This window comes from Aquarana catesbeiana, linkage group LG02, assembly GCF_042186555.1.
Source record: "Aquarana catesbeiana isolate 2022-GZ linkage group LG02, ASM4218655v1, whole genome shotgun sequence".
Lineage (NCBI taxonomy): Eukaryota > Metazoa > Chordata > Amphibia > Anura > Ranidae > Aquarana > Aquarana catesbeiana.
The window spans coordinates 129811087-129829249 of record NC_133325.1 but is presented as its reverse complement, the minus strand read 5'-3'; positions in this window follow the sequence as shown (position 1 = coordinate 129829249).

Genomic DNA, 18163 nt, shown 5'->3' with positions numbered 1-18163 from the left:
CTTATCAGTATGCATTTTTTGAACCCTGATGTCATTGGTTACGTGGTTATCATTTTTTTTATATTAAAGTATAGTTTAAGATCTTCAACATATTAAATTAAAATTAAAATAATTAATTATTGTGGTTTCAATGGAGAATGTTTAAATGTGCTTATCACTTACCAGCCATTGTGAAACCGAGACTGAGACTGCTCTGAATGACGGGATTATTTTTAGTCCTTTCCAACTAATTATGACAATTATCATTATTAATGAGATTGTTTATGTAGTATATTTATTAATTTATCATCTCCAACTGTTTTTCTGCCATTTTACTGATTGACAATTATGGTATGTAATACTAAGAAATTTTCTCTTTGTCTGGAGCACTATGACATATAACCACCAGGGGGAGTTTTCATCCCCTGGTTGGTTTGTGCACAATGCTCAGCAAATAAACTTTATCGACACAAAGGCGGAGTATTCTTACCAAGCCAATTTACCCGCCCTCATTCCCCATATAAACCAGTCGCTTAGTGACCAATGTACGCTTCCCTGAAGACGTTCACAAACGAAACGTACGTCGGAGCGGTACGTGGTCACATGTCCAGAATCGTCCCACCTACTTCCGGATCATCTGGTTAGCTAGACGCACGGGGTGGAACGCACGCCGCATGTGCGATGTGATGCGAAGGGTTCCTGACTCCATTCACCCTGACATGCAAGCAGTCCCAGTGCCGGGTAGGCACCGATCAATGTAAGAGGCCAATTGGCTATTTTATTGTTCTCTATTTTTATACATTAAACGGTTTTACGCTATGGAGATTCCCTTTTGTTTCTCATATTTCCTATCCTGAATGAATGGGACGGGAGGGATCTATGCCTAAAGTACCATCCAGCCTTCCAGCCTTCATGTGAACAGGCACAATCCTGTACAAGCACTAATGACTTTCTTTTTAGTTAAAGAAGTCATTGGTATCTGGTAAGCAGATATCTATTATCTTCAGGTGTTTTTTCCTCTTGGGTGACGGAATCTTTATATCATCGCAAGAATTGTTGCATCTTTGAGGATCCATGTGTCTGCTTTGATGTTGGTTTCAACTGTTTGCTCTGATCTTTTCAATGGATTGGGACAATCAAACATCACGATTTCATTTATCACACTTGCACTAAGAATTTTGTTGATTTTAATATCATTTTTCACTTCATTCTTTATATTAATTTTTATTATAAACTATGTATTTGATATAATTTCAGTTTAGCACAAACAGCACTATTTAATCCACTGTGGTTGATATAGTTAGTGTGTGTATCTATTGGCAGATACATATGTTTTCAGGTCTCTAGCGCCCCCTACTGTACACCATTACTGTCAGGGCTGGGCTCAGCCCTTCCTTCTCAAAGCTGGCCGTTCAGCTGTCAGCTAATTGCCAGCTCCTTTCTCTCCAGTTACTCACCTATTGATATCCTGCTCGTCAGTCCTGCCTACTTAAGCCGTCCAGCCCAGATAATCTCTGCCTTCGCCTTGGTCACATCTCTAGAGACGCTCTCCTGTGTTCCTGTTAAAGACTTGCTTGGCTGACATTCCTTCTGGCTCCAGATTATGCTTGCTGTTCTATGCTCATCTCTGGCTTCCTGACGTTTTGGCTAGTCTGACTATCCGTTCTGGTTCCTGAACTCTGGCTGTTTTGACTATGTTTACTCTGTTTACCTTTTTATTATTATTATTATTAAACAAGTGCAATTTACCTGTACTTCTTTCTCAGTCTGAGTCATGTTTTCTGACAATACTACAGGTTTACAGGTCTTTCTTTCACTTGCCTTGTCGTACATTTTTTTCAGCACGTCTCTACCTCCCAATAATTGTTCTGAAGCAATCACTTTTCAAACTCACTATTTGATAATAGAAGCAGGAAGTATCACACGCCCTAGCAGGAAGTTTTAAACACCCTTTATGTTTCCCATATTGATACATTTACAGTCATTGTAGAGTTAGAGTTGGCACGACTAAGGTTCTTTATTGATACTGTTTATATATACAGTGGGGGAACAAAGTATTTGATCTCCTGCTGATATTGTACGTTTGCCCACTGACAAAAAAATGATTAGTCTATAATTTTAATGATAGGTTTATTATAAACAGTGAGAGACAGAATAACAACAAAAATATCCAGAAAAACGCATTTAAAAAAAGTTATAAATTGATTTGCAGTTTAATGAGTGAAATAAGTATTTGACCCCTTCGTAAAACAGGACTTTGTACTTGGTGGCAAAACCCCTGTTGGCAATCACAGAGGTCAGACGTTTCTTGTAGTTGGCCACCAGGTTTGCACACATCTCTGGAGGAACTTTGTACCACTCCTCTTTGCAGATCCTCTCCAAGTCATTAAGGTTACGAGGCTGACGTTTGGCAACTTGAACCTTCAGCTCCCTTTACATATTTTCTATCGGATTAAGGTCCGGAGACTGGCTAGGCCACTCAAGTACCTTAATGTGCTTCTTCTTGAGCCACTTTATTGCCTTGGTCATGTGTTTTGGGTCCTTGTCATTCTGGAATACCCATCCACGACCCATTTTCAATGCCCTGGCTGAGGGAAGGAGGTTCTCACCCAAGATTTGATGGTACATGACCCCTGTCCATCATCACTTTGATGCAGTGAAGTTGCTCTTAGCAGAAAAATGTTCCCAAAGCATAATGTTTCCACCTCATGTTTGATGGTGGGCATGGTGTTCTTGGGGTCATAGGCAGCATTCCTCTTCCTCCAAACATGTTGAGTTGATGCCAAAGAGCTCGATTTTGGTCTCATCTGACCACAACACTTTCATCCAGTTCTCTTCTGAATTATTCAGATGTTTATTAGCAAACTTCAGGCGGGCCTGTACATGTGCTTTCTTGAGCAGGGGGACCGTGTGGCTGCTCCAGGATTTCAGTCCTTCACGGTGTAGTGTGTTACCAATTGTTTTCTTGGTGACTATGGTCCCAGCTGCCTTGAGATCATTGACAAGATTATCCCGTGTAGTTCTGGGCTGATTCTTCACCGGTCTCATGATCATTGAAACTCCACGAGGAGAGATCTTGGATGGAGCCCCTGACTGAGGGAGATTGACAGTTATTTTGTGTTTCTTCCATTTGCGAATAATTGCACCAACTGTTGTCACCCTCTCACCAAGCTGCTTGGTGATGGTCTTGTAGCCGATTCCAGACTTGTGTAGGTCTACAATCTTGTCCCTGACATCCTTGGACAGCTCTTTGGTCTTGGCAATGGAGGAGAGATTGGAATCTGATTGATTGCTTCTGTAGACAGGTGTTTTTTATACAGGTAAAAAGCTGAGATTAGGCGCACTCCCTTAAACCACTTCAGACCCGGAAGATTTGCCCCCTTCCTCACCAGAGGACCTTTTACAATTTTGCACTGCGTCGCTTTAACTGACAATTGCGCGGTCATGCAATGCTGTAACCAAACAAAATTTGCATCCTTTTTTTTCACAAATAGAGCTTTTTTTTGGTGGTATTTGATCACCTCTGCGGTTTTTAACTTTTTGCGCTATAAACAAAAAAAGACCGACAATTTTGGAAAAAAAAAAATATTTTTTTTCTTTCGGCTATAATAAATATCCCCATTTAAAAAAAAAACACATTTCTTCATCAGTTTAAACCAATATATATTATTCAACACATTTTTGGTTAAAAATAATTAAATAAATCGCAATAAGCGTATATTGATTGGTTTGTGCAAAGGTTATAGTGTCTACAATCTATGGAAAAGATTTATGGCATTTTTATGGCGTTTTTATTTATAATTTTTTTTTTCTAGTAATGGTGGTGATTTGCAATTTTTAGCGGTACTGCAACATTGCGATGGACAGATCAGACACTTTTGACACATTTTTGGGACCATTGACATTTGTACAGCGATCAGTGCTAAAAAAAAAAAAAAATGCACTGATTACTGTGTAAATGTCACTGGTGGTGAAGGGGTTAACACTAGGGGGAGATCAAGGGGTTAAATGTGTGTTCCCTCAGTGAGTTCTAACTGTATGGGGATAGGACTGAGTAGGAGAGGAGACATAGCGCTGTTCCTACTTAGTAGGAACAAACGACATGTCTCCTCTCCTCTGACAGCAGTTTACACACACAAATCCCCGCATGGCCGGTGGCAATCGTGCCCGCTGGCCACGCGCATCGGGTCCCCCGCCGTGCGGCGAGCAAAGAAGGGAAGTATGTACCCATATGGGATTTCGCCCAGGAAAGCCATTGTGCTGCAGTATATCTGCGTGAGCCGGTCAGGAACCGGTTAAGAGAGTGCGCCTAATCTCAGCTCGTTACCTGTATAGAAGACACCTGGGAGCCAGAAATCTTGCTGATTAATAGGGGATCAAAAACTTCACTCATTAACCACTTCCCGACCGCCTGCCGTACATATACTGCTGCAAGGCGGCTCTATAATGCAAAATCACGTACCTGTACGTGATTTTGTCAATGGCCACTGGGGGTCATTAGTACAATATCAGTGCATATTTTTAGTACTGAGTACTGTAATAATGTCACTGGTTCCCAAAAAAGGGTCAAATGTGTCAGCTAGGTGTCCGATCTGTCCGCCGCAATGTCGCCGTCCCGCAAAATAAAACAAAAACCGCTGATCACCGCCAGTACAAGTAAAAAAATTAAAAAGCCATAAATATATCCCCTATTTTGTAGACGCTATAACTTTTGCGCAAACCAATCAATATACGCTTATTGGGATTTTTTTTACCAAAAATAAGTAGCAGAATACATAATTGGGATGAATTAAGTCTATCTTTTAAAAAAATTTTATTAGAAGTGTTTTATAGCAGAAAGTAAAAAATATTGTTTTTTTTTCAAAATCATCGTTCTTTTTTTGTTTATAGCGCAAAAAATAAAAACCACAGAGCTGATCAAATACCAAAAGAAAGCTCTATTTGTGGGCAAAACTTTTATTTGGGTACAGTGTCGCACGACCGCGTATTTGTCAGTTAAATTAACGCAGTGCCGTATCGCAAAAAATGGCGAGTCGTTAAGGGGGGAAAACCTTCGGAGGTTGAAGTGGTTAAGATGCAAATCAATTTATAGCTCATTTGAAATGTGTTTTTGTTGTTATTCTGTCTCTCACTGTTATAATAATAAACACGGTTAAAATAACAAACCTACAAATAAAACTATAGACTGATCATTTCTTTGACAGTGGACAAACGTACAAAATCATCAGGGAATCAAATACTTTTTTCCCTCACTGTACAGTATATATATATTAAAAATTCTGTAAATTAAGATTGCTTTCAGAAATAGAAGTGTTAATATTTTATTTTTATCAATTAAAATGGAAAGTAAATGAACAGAAGAGAAATCCAAATCAAATCAGCACCAAATCAACAGCATAAATTCTTCTAGGTACACTTGCACACAGTTTTTGAAAGAACTCGGCAGGTAGGCTGTTCCAAACATCTTGGAAAACTAACCACAGATCGTCTGTGGATGTAGGATGCCTCAAATCATTCTGTCTCTTCTTTTAATCCTAGACAGGCTCGATGATGATGAGATCAGAACTCTGTTTGGGCAAAACCATCCCTTCCAGGACTCCTTGTTCTTTAAGCTAAAGATAGTTCTTAATGACATTGACTATATATTTGGGGTTGTTGTTCTGCTGCAGAATACATTTAGGGGCAATCACACGCCTCCCTGATGGTATGGCATTATAGATATGTATCTGCCTGTATTTCTCAGCATTCAGGACACCATTGATCCTGACCAAATCTGCAGAAATGCAGTCCTAAACTTGCAATGAGCCTCCGCCTTGCTTTACTGTTGCTTGCAAACATTCATTAGTGTACTGCTGCCATTTTTCTGCACCCCAGTTGCTACCCTGTTTCCCTGAAAATAAGACCTAGCGTGATTGTCGGTGATGGCTGCAATATAAGCCCTACCCCCCAAATAAGCCCTAGTTAAAGTCCTTGTAGGTCTTATTTTCAGGGTAGGGCTTATTTTCGGGGAAACAGGGTAGGGCTTACTTGGGGGGTAGGGCTTATATTGTAGCCATCACTGACAATCACGCTAGGTCTTATTTTCGGGGAAACAGGGTATGTTTTCATACATAGTTGAGTCCCTTAGCCTTATTTCCATGTCAAAGGTATGGCTTATTGGCTGCAATTCTCCCCTGGAGACCACTTCTGGCCAGACTGTACCTGGGTCCCACTGGTTTCCGCAAGTTCTGTACTGATAGCACTGATGGATATTTTCGGATGTTGAAGGGAAGTAAGCATGATGTGTCTTTATCATCTACTGCAATAAGTTTCCTTGGCTGACCACTGTGTCTACGGCCCTAAACGGTGTCCCTTATTTTGTGCTTCTTCAAAAGAGCTTGAACAGCACATCTTGAAACCTCAGTGTACTTTGAAATTTTTGCCTGGGAGAGACCTTTCTTATGTAATATAACTACCTTGTGTCTTGTTGCTGTGCTCGGTATTGCCATAGTGTGTGTCCTGTGACATAAAACGGTCTTCCACAACCTCACCTTAGTAGCACAGCTTGGCTGTTCCTCACCCAGTTTTAAGCCTCCCACACAGCTGTTTCTGTGTCACCCTACATATGAAATGGATGATCATTAGCGCCTGCTTGGTTTAATTGGTTAATCATACACCTGACTCTAATCCTACAAAATGTACAAAGTGTTCAAGTGCAAGAATTGATGCTGGTTTAAAGCCAAAGGATACTCACACCAAATATTGATTTGATTTAGATTCTTGAAAGAATTCTTACATTACAGCATTTCTTCACACTACCTAAAACTTTTGCACAGTACTGTATATGTAATTATATTTATTTTGGAATACTAGAATAACCAACAGGTAGAGATGAACAATTTTCTGAAAAGTTCATCAGTTGCAGTTTGGCCAAACTTTTTAAAATTTAGGCATTTTTACATTCTGTATTTCTGAAATGGAGTGAATCTGAACCAGGCTCCAAATGAGTTACTGAGCAACAAATGATGTAGAATTATGCAGAATGGTTTGGGAAGCACCTGGTAGCCCTACCTAGAATATGATGGGGCTAACAACAGACTGAACCTCTTTTTTTTTTTTTTTGAAAAGTTTTATTTATTGCTTTTTTAACATAACATAACAGGTACATACAAAACCCATTGGGCCACACACAAAATAAACTATTTACATTTCTTCAGCATTGGCTCCTCCTTCCTCCAGATCTTCGCTCAATGAAAAAAAAAAAAACTAAGATAATAGTAATTAGGCCACCTTTTCACAATATCAGTCAATGAGAAATTTACGATATGTCAGATGCTGCTAATGTATGTAGCCTTGTATAAAGGTGCACCCCTATTCACCACACCCTTCCATGCTGACACAGATGGAGGATTAGGCTTTTTCAATGACAACACTATCATTTTTCTAGCGTAATAGATCAGGATCGTTAGCAAAGTACGCGTTACTTTTTTTGGGGGGCTAGATTTTCCACCGACCCCAAAAGGCACACCTCTATTGTGGGCTGTATTAGGAATGGCTGTTACTTCTGCTATACATTCTGTAACTCCCTTCCAAAATGCTTGAATGTTCGAGCAATTCCAGAAGATAAGCATAAAATCAGTAGTGAGGGAGCTGCACCACCAGCAACCAGGTGACCGGGTAGGGAACATCCTAGCTAATCTAGCTGGAGTAAGATATATGCGATGAAGGAATTTAAATTGAATGAGTTGGTTTCTAGCAGAAACCAATCTAGTAAAATTAATGTCCCATACATCGTCCCAGTCATCCCCGTCCATCTGGGGGAACACCTCACCCCACATCGCCCTACACTTTGCAAGGAGTTCTCCCCCCTCACCGAACAGTTGTTTGTATATTGTAGACAAGGCCTTGTCCAAAGTGTCCTCCCTCTGTAAAGACTCAATATCACTAATTTTCGGGGTAATTCCGTTATTTTCAAATTGGGCAAATTCTACTACTGGTAGCCAAGCCAATAAACTCAGCAGCAGAAGCAGATATAGGCAGAAAGAACCTTTGGTCTCTTTCTCCCAGAGAATTTTTGGAACCCAAATGACAACATAACACTAAAGCACAGGAAACCAAATTCTAAAAATTTAGTCCAGATCGAATGACATCCAAATTTCAGGATCAACTGTATGTATGTTTCATGTACTGTATGTAATAAGCCAAAAGACCCTCCCTTTTAGATTATAAGCTCCAACAAGCAGGGCCATCTGATTCCTCCTGCATTGAATTGAATGTTGTAAAGCGCTGCGCAAACTGTTGGTGCTATATAAATCGTGTATAATAATAATGTAAATAATAATAATTACCTTCAAGGAAGCATGGATAGTTGTGAGCACAGAACTCTAGCCGGAGAGTGTGAAACCCCCACACATAATGCCATCCCGGTTTGTAAACTAAGCCCTCCCTGTAACCCTTGCCCTAACACCAGCTCTCTCTTAACCACAGCTTGAACACCAGCTCCTAACTGTAACTCAGCCATCGCTGTAACCCAAACACTAACTCTGGCCCTCCCTGTAACTCCAGCTCCAACATTGGCTTTCATTGTAACCCAAACTTCTAACATTGTCTTTCCCTGTAACCACTCTCCCTCATCCCAACATCGGCCCTCCCTGTATCTTCTAGCCTAATATTAGCCCATCAACAGTTTTGTTTTGGTTTTAATGGTTTTCGCAACTTCTTTTCCAATTCTGCCAAAACACTTTACCACTTCCACCAATCCACGTCTATGCTTTTTCAGGATGTGGTGATTCACTGACCCAGAGAAAAGTCTTCAGAGTGATTGTCTGATAATCTGATCAATAGTACAGAGCTTTCGAGAGCCGATCATGACAGTTCATGCGAAACATGTCCGAAGGGACAAGCACGAAAAAAAAATTTGTACGATAACAGAACAAACAATTTTCCTGTAATTAGTATGGTTTTAGTATGAAAAAAGTGACCAAGACCATGCATTCTCAGAAATGAAAAAATACATTACGATACAATACAATTTTCGTACAACACGTATGAAAATTTTTGTAACTTCAATAACCTATTGGTTTTCGATATGAAACTAGCATGCAAAAAAAAAAGGACAATCATTTGTCGGATATTCTTATTGTGTGTATGAGGCTTAATGCACATGCTTACTACTCTGGGGGAGAACCTCTGGTGGAATCTAGGATGGAAAAGGACCTGGGGGGGTCCTAGTAGATGATAGGCTCAGCAATGGCATGCAATGCCAAGCTGCTGCTAACAAAGCAAACACAATATTGGCATGCATTAAAAAGGGGATCAACTCCAGAGCTAAAACGATAATTCTCCCGCTCTACAAGACAATGGTCTGGCCACACCTGGTGTATTCTGTCCAGTTCTGGGCACCAGTCCTCAGGAAGGATGTATTGAAAATAGAGCGAGTACAAAGAAGTGCAACAAAGCTAATAAAGGGTCTGGAAGATATTAGTTATGAGGAAAGGTTACGAGCACTGAACTTATTCTCTCTGGAGAAGAGAGGCTTGAGAGGGGATATGTTTTCAATTTACAAATACCTTACTGGTGACCCCACAATAGGGATAAAACTTTTTTGCGTAAGGGAGTTTAACAAGACATGTGGCCACTTATTAAAATTAGAAGAAAAGAGGTTTAACCTTAAACTACGTAGAGGGTTCTTTACTGTAAGAGAAGCAAGGATGTGGAATTCCCTTCCACAGGCGGTGGTATCGGCGGGGAGCATCGATAGTTTCAAAAAGCTATTAGATAAGCACTTGAATGACCACAACATACAGAGATATACAATGTAATACTGACATATAATCACACACACATGGGTTGGACTTGTGTCTTTTTCAACCTCACCTACTATGCAACTATATGTAACTATGTAAAGATAAATGACTTATCAAGTAATGATTAGGATTAGGAATAGTTAGGATTAGGAGGACATCATGGAAATTTCACCTTCAGAAACAAGTCAGCAATTGCACCTCCCATATGTTTATCTTGATGGTTCCTTTTAAAGAAAAGCTGTAGAAGGGGAGGGAAATGGGATGCTTGGAAACAAGAAAGTGAGATGGTAGAAAAAAGTCTTGGTCAAGGTGAAAGGAAGAAACCATTTCAAGAAGAAAAAGGGCCCTGGGCCTCAAAACAAACTTGTCCTTGTGTAGCACAAGAAAGGGTTCTTTACAGGATAAAGGCCAACAACTCAGAAACTCGCCTCTCAGAACTGATAGCAATAAGAAAGGCAGCCTTGCAACAGACCCAAGTGAAAAAGATAAACAGTGCGCTGGGGTTAAAAAGATAAAACAGACACTAATTTGTTGAACAGCACACTTACAGATTAAACTCTTTAAAAACAGCCTGGATTGGTGTCCATTTGATCTTAACCCCAGAACCCTGTTTATCTCTTTCACTTGCTGCACAAGGGGATCCTTCCCAGGTCCACCACTGGAGCTGCAGGGGTTAATGGTTCCTCATCCATCCTCTGTCCCATCATCTCTTGGATATGCTCCATCTATGGACTTAAGGACTATTATATACTTTGCGAGGAGCGCTGTGTAGCAGTGTACATTTTTGTGGTTATTGTAACCAGGGCCGTCTTTAATATTGACTGGACCCTGGGCAAACATTTTCTTGCTTTGACACATACCATAAATAGCAGCTAGACTCAAAATCTGTTTTCTGAATCAGATCAGATAGCGATTGGTTGCTAGAGGTTACAGTGTATCATTACCACCCACGGACTGGCTGCTAGAGGTTACAGCACACATTATGTCTCATTGTTTATTTTCTAGAGGTTACAGCACATGACTTCTGCTTGTTGATGGGTTGCTAGAGATTACTGTACATCAATACTGCTCACTGATTGATTGCTAGAGGTTACTGGACATCTATACCACTCTCTATTTGGTTGCTAGAAGTTACTGCACATTAATACTACTCACTGATTAGTTCCTAGAAGTTACTGCATATCCGTACCACTCAATGATTGCTTGCAAGAGGTTAGTGCGCAGCATTACTGCTCACTGTTTGGTTGCTAAAGGTTACAGCACATCACCTTCTTACAACCTGAACACCATGGACTGCGGAGGTGAGGGGACCCATCAATAGACAGAAAACTCCTAGAAATCCGAGGAGTCCTGGGATCAGTGGCAATGCTGGGGGAGGGGGGGATGTGATCAGTGGCAATGCTGGGAGGTTGATGGGATCAGTAGCAGTGGTGGGGGGATGGGATTAGTTAGGAGGCAGTACACTGTGACAGATTCTGAATCTTGTAGAGCAAAGCTGGAAATCTTTGGCAAGTATATAGCGGGGAATTTACAATGACCACCAATGTGAGGGGGGGGGATTTACACTGCCCATCAATGTGAGGGTGAATTTGCACTGACCACCATGTAATGGGGGATTTTACGCCACCCACCAATAGAAAAGAGGGATTTCTATACTGACACCAATGTAATAAGAGCATTTAGACCAACTACCAGTATAAGGGGGAATTTACACTGACCAACATTGTCAAGGAGATTTGTACTGACCACCAATGTTAGGGGGGATTTACACTAACCACCGATGTAAAGGGGGGATTTACACTGACCACCAGTATAAGGGCAATTCTGCACTTACCACCAATGTAAAGGGAAATGTACACTGATCACCAATGTTATGAAGAATTTACACTGAAAACCAATGTAATTGGGGCTTTTACATCAACAGCCAATAAAGGGGGATTTCTACACTGGCCACCAATTTAAGGGGGATTTAAACTCGCCACCAATTTAAAGGGGGCTTCTACATGGACCATCAATGTAAGGGAGGATTCGAAACTGACCACAAATGCAAGTTTGGATTTTTTTAACGATTACCAATATAAAGAGGACTTTCTACACAGGTAATGGGGATTTACACTGACCACTAATGTAATAGGAGCATTCACAATAACCACCAATGTAAAGAGGGATTTACACTGACCACCAATGTAAGGGGGACCTTCACACTGACCACTAGTGTGAATGCAAGGATTGTACACCAAGCCCCAATGTAATGAGAAGATTTACACTGACCACCAATGTAACTGAGACATTTAGCCTGCATTCACATTTGTGTGTGTCTAGAATACATGCAAAATTGTTTTCCTGACACCACAGAAACATGCTGCCCTTTAGCAGATACACAGAAGTGCTATTAATTGTTAATGACACCCTCATGCATCAGCTGAGATGTGCATATTCACATGCACCAAAATTCAGGGTGCTGTGGCACCATGTTCTTTTGAAGAAGGGTTCCACTTCCATTTTGCAGTACAGGCTGATGTTAGGCTTAATGACTATACTTGTAGGCAGGACTTTCAAGTATGCTCCTTTACCTCTCCAGTGGGCAGCATTCAGCAGAAGTGATGGTAGACATGACCTCAGGGGGACACGATATACATATGAATGCCGTCTCTATTTACATATCAATGTAGCGATCCGCGACTATTAACATATTAATGCCACTGCTATTTACACATCAGCGCAGGTTATTTACATGTAAACACAGGGTCTGCTGGTGAGTCATCTGTACATGGCAATAGGGCAAAGCTAGGCAGTAGCAACAGAACTTTACATTGAGATATCGGGACACAGCACGGGACTAAAACTTCAAGGGATAAGGAAATTTAAACTGGGATAGTTGGCAAGTATGAGGCAGCTGCTTTGGGCCCCACAACAATGATGGGGCCCAGGGCAGCTGCCCCTTTTGCCCTGCCTTAAAAACGGTCCCGATTGTAACAGAACCAGGCTGGGATCCCATGGACTCCCCAGGGGAATGTACAGAAGGAACAATGAGCAATACAATGTTCAAAGTCCTTCTCAGGAGTAAGTGGCAAGTGGTCTCTAAAGAAGAACCACTAAAGCCGAGATTTGACCCCAAACACTTATCGAAACAAGACTGGAGAAAAGAAAGGATTAATCCTACAGAGACTTTCTTGGGAAGGAATTTTCTTGGCTTGCACTAAAAGAAATAAGTTATCGACTGCGATGGTAAACATTGCGAGAAGTCAATTTCCTAGCTTTTAAGAGCAAAGGGATGAAAAAATCTGATAGCAATATCTTTTAGGACCTGGGCTTCAATAGACAAGCCATTAAAGCCAATAATTGAGAAGCTTGTGGCAACCTGATCCTTGAAACAGAAGATCCAGATAATGTGGGAGGGCCCTCAGAGAATCTGCCAGGAGCCTAATACAGTCCATGTACCATGTCCACCTGTGCTAGTTCTCTGTTAAGAGAATCACTGGAATGCACTCCATTTTCAACCTGTGGAATAAGAGAGGAACAAGCTTCAGAGAAGGAAAAGTGTTGATCAGGTTGAACTGATCCCATGTAGTCACTAGAGTAGGGATCATCAAACTACTGCCCTCCAGCTGTTGCGGAACTACACATCCCATGAGGCATTGTAAAACTCTGACATTCACAGACATGGCTAGGCATGATGGGAATTGTAGTTGTTGAACAACTGGAGGGCCATAGTTTGAAGACCCTTGCACTAGAGCATCCTCTGTGAAGGCTAGAGGATTCCTGGATCTACAATTGATACCAGAAGCCAGGAAGTCCATGTTTGGAATGCCCACCTATGACAGCAGTCTTTAAACACGTCTGGAAAAAGATATCATTCTCCCGAAGTACAGTCATTGGCGACTTTGGTAGTCCATTTGCTAACTTTCAACTCATTGGATATGCACAGCCATCAGGGCCAAGCCAGAATCAGGTCTGTTTTTCTTTGGGCTACATGACTTATGGTTCATCCCTGATTGTTGATGTAAATCACTATCATGGCATTGTCTGACTGAATCTTGGTCAGATGACTCTGAATATGAGAAAGTAAGAGTTAAAGAGTTCTGAGTTCCATAATATTGATCAGGAGACAAGTTTCTTACAATTCGCTAGTAGCAAGAGGGTTCCTAGGACTCTTTCCCGGCTCGAAAGGCTGGCATCTGTTGTGAGTAGCAAACCCAAGATGAGATTTTTATATTTTTCGTTTCATTGTCCTGTCAATTCTCCTAGAACACCCTCACAAAATGATGCATGCTGGTAGGGGTTATACTGAACTGTCCTTTGTTTTGCCACTTTCCAGTCTCCCAAAGGCAGCAGCATAATCCAACGTACCTGAATACTCATCCTGTGTCCCATATTGTAAGATTCAGATAAATTGCACATGACCATTCAGAGACAACCAGGCGCCTTGCTTTCAGAATTACTAGTATATTCTGGATTAACGCCTTTATGATTACAAGTAAGAAAATGAAGTAATGGAACTATACAGCTGTAACACAGAACCTGATTAATACCATTTCAGACAGGTTTAATGTGTTATTGTGTATAACTAAATGATTCCTTGCAAAACTAGGTTGATGCTTGTTCCTATACAGTTTTTATGCATTTTTTATGCATTTTTCCTGCACTCCCATTGACCTATGGGGTTCAACATGTGTGCTGTATCCAAAAAAGCACCTGTACTTTTTCCCAAGATGCTCAGAAAATAAATGCTCAGGTGTGAATGGACCCCACAGAAAATTTGGGTAATCCATTATCCTACCAACGTCTGTAAAATTGAAAATGTTTAGACAGAATGAAAGTGCGTAAGCAAATTTTTTGTTATCAGATCTGCAATAAATTCATGTCCAGATGTAGAATTACTGTATCTGTGCATAAAAGTTGGCAGCTTCCATGTGATTAACATGGCTGAACAAGGAAGAATATTTATTTAGCAATGAACTTGTATTGAGGTACAAGACAATTCTAGTACATCATTTACTGAAGGATTATATTTCTGTGAATTGTATTCTAGTGTAAACAACATGTTTGGCCAAAGAGTGTTCCTGTAAATATACTGTCTAAAGCCTAGTACACACTAGATTTTTTTTGTTCAACCCAGCAGGGCTGAACAAAAAAAAGCTGACAGCTCAGGAGGAGCCGCTGTACTAACTCCCCCCACACTGCCAGAACACACCTGGCAGTGCTCTCAGCCATTGGCAGCCGGGATCGGGAGCCGATTGGCAGACCTTTTTTGGTCACACCCCTTTGACAGAAGCCAGCTTCTGTTGGACCTACTGCAGTTCACACGGGCCGAATGTCGGCCCAGTTTCTATTGAACCGGCCAATGTCATCTGGACATTCAGGCCAAGTGTATTAGGCTTTAGGCTGACCATACACGGTTCAAACCTTGGCCAGTTCAGCAGGAACCAGCCGAGATTCGAACTGTTAATGACCAGGCTGAATGTACCAAGTTGATCAATTTATCAACTTGGGTACAACCAGCCTGCCGATTATCGCTAGTGGCAGCTATAGCTGCGAGCAATAATCACCGTCTTTACCCGGTGGGGACGGCTTCCCCCACCGGCAGAAGACAATACCTCGGCAGGAGGCATTCCCCTGTTGACACTGTCTGTGTCGATGGAGGAATCATGCGAATTTCTGGTTTCGTAAGAGCATCCTGTATGGCCAGCCAAAAATGTGAACTTGGGAACACCCACAAATTGCAAGCCATTACATATTCCTCTGCATACCTGGATATTATGTCTATAAAAAATTGAGGCTGCTGTCTTTCTCCCCTAATCTAGATGTAATTATGCTCTTATTGTGTTTTTCTGATTGTCTCTACCAAGACCACCACTTTTTCTTACTCTACTTCTTCTCTCCCCTCTTTTTTCTCCTTTTTTTTAATAAATTACTGTACCCCCTTTTCTTTCTTTCGATGATTACGTATAGGTTATTTAAGCTTCATATGGCTGTGTACTGTTTACCCATGGAGGCTGGGCTTCTGTTCACCCTCCTTGATTTTGTGGTCAACATTGCCTTGGCTATATTTTTGATGCTCACTTACTTGTTGGGTACGTTGTCTTTGTAAACTGTATTGCTTCTTTTTTCTGCTTTTTTTCAATAAAAACATATTAAATAAAAAAATGTTAAGAATCTGCAAAAGCAGCAGATTGAAAGGGAAAGGTCATTTTTAATAACCTTTAATTACAATATGACTTGTGCTGCAATTGTATACACTATATTATTTTTTTATTTGCTTTTTTTCCCCACAAAAGTGGAGTTACCCTTTAAACAGTTAATCCAAAATAAACACAAAATAAGTGTAATAAATAAAGTACATGCATTTTTTGGCCTTCTTGTAAGGCTACCTTCACACTCTTTGCTAACCTGCCTGGAAAAGCAATCTGACCCCGCTTGTTGCTTCCCCACATTTTTTGTGCCTTTGCCTTCTAGTCATTTGTTCTAGACATACTGGGGCAGAATAGGAAAACGGTCTCCTTCAATTCTTCCACCACCAGCCACCTCTTGCGGGTATAACATCTCATCTCAAGTGTGATACTAAGGGCCTGTGTTGATAAACTTTGTGTTGATGGCATCAGTTTGAGATGCTTTTGAGATCAGAATTAATTGACACGTGTATTTAACCTGAATCTGACCTGCTTCAAGCAGGTTTTACACCCCAGTAGACTTGTATTGTAAGGCAAAACCCATCCAATGCGAACAAAAGCCCTTCAACACAGACCCCAAGACAAGTGACTATGGTAGGAAGGAGGGAGCATAAGACAGATGGCTGGGGGTGCCATTGTAATCAATAGTTACATAGTAGGTGAGGTTGAAAAAAGACACAAGTCCAACCTATGTGTGTGATTATATGTCAGTATTACATTGTATATCCCTGTATGTTGTGGTCGTTCAGGTGCTTATCTAATAGTTTCTTGAAACTATCAATGCCCCCCGCTGAGACCACCGCCTGTGGAAGGGAATTCCACATCCTTGCCGCTCTTACAGTAAAGAACCCTCTACGTAGTATAAGGTTAAACCTCTTTTCTTCTAATTTTAATGAATGGCCACAAGTCCTGGTAAACTCCCTTCTGCGAAAAAGTTTTATCCCTATTGTGGGGTCACTAGTATAGTACTTGTATATTGAAATCATATCCCCTCTCAAGCGTCTCTTCTCAGAGAGAATAAGTTCAGTGCTCGCAACCTTTCCTCATAACTAATATTCTCCAGACCCTTTATTAGCTTTGTTGCCCTTCTTTGTACTCGCTCTATTTCCAGTACATCCTTCCTGAGGACTGGTGTCCAGAACTGGACAGCATACTCTAGGTGCGGCCGGACCAGAGTCTTGTAGAGCGGGAGAATTATTGTTTTATGCTACAACGTCAAGGCACCACAGAGAATTGCACAGATGTGAGGTAGCACTATTTAAATCAAAGGCTAAACTGTGTGCATATGTTGGCACATGGTAAAATTTACGTGAGAGCATATCTAAACTCAATAATCAAAATTTATTGCAGTCTACCAGTTCTTGGATGTGGTAGTTGCAGCATTTTCCTGATCCTGCTTGGGTCCTTTCCTCAGGTCCCGTGCTAGACATAATTATCTGGCTGACCCCCGGCAGGTGGTATCGCATGGCCTAGTATCAGCTCTTATGTGAGTACTTTCAGTTATGGCCATTTATTTTGTTCATCATCATCTTTAACCCCTCTACCCCTCCAGTCTGTGGTTATATTAAACTATAATGGTGATTTTTTTTATCCCCTTTTAGTACATGGATTCACTTGCTCCTGATGAGTGGATAGAAGTCCATGAAACGTCGAGCTTATTTTGATGCATCCATTTCACATTTATGATTCCAGATGGTTTTTACTGCTCTACCACCCTGACATAATGTTATGCCTACTCTATTTGAGGGACTGTGATGTATAATATTTACTTTCTGTGTCACGTTGGTGACTATTCTTAATATGTATGTTGATACTTTGTATTTTATATGCCAATGTGCTATTATGTGTTTATATGGGTTGATCCATGCCCTATCTTTGGTCTAATAAAGAATACAATTTTTTACATATGTATATGGTTTTGTCTGGCTCTACCCCACGCACATCATCTAAAGCCCCCCCCCCTTTAGTGGGAGGAATAGTGCCCTTATTGTTGGTGTCAGTGGCAGGAGCTATGTTAGCAACAGCGGGGGAAATAATCCCCCAAGGGTCGGATAAAAGCAAGCAAAGGGCCGCATCCAGCCCCAGGGCCGCAGTTTGGAGGACACTGGTTTAAACAGGTCTCTATGAACAGGAATTTATTGAGCTAGAAAGATTTGCTAGATAAACCTACCCTAATATTAATACTCGATAAGCATTTTTACTGTTGATTGCAGCTATTGTTAAAGCCCA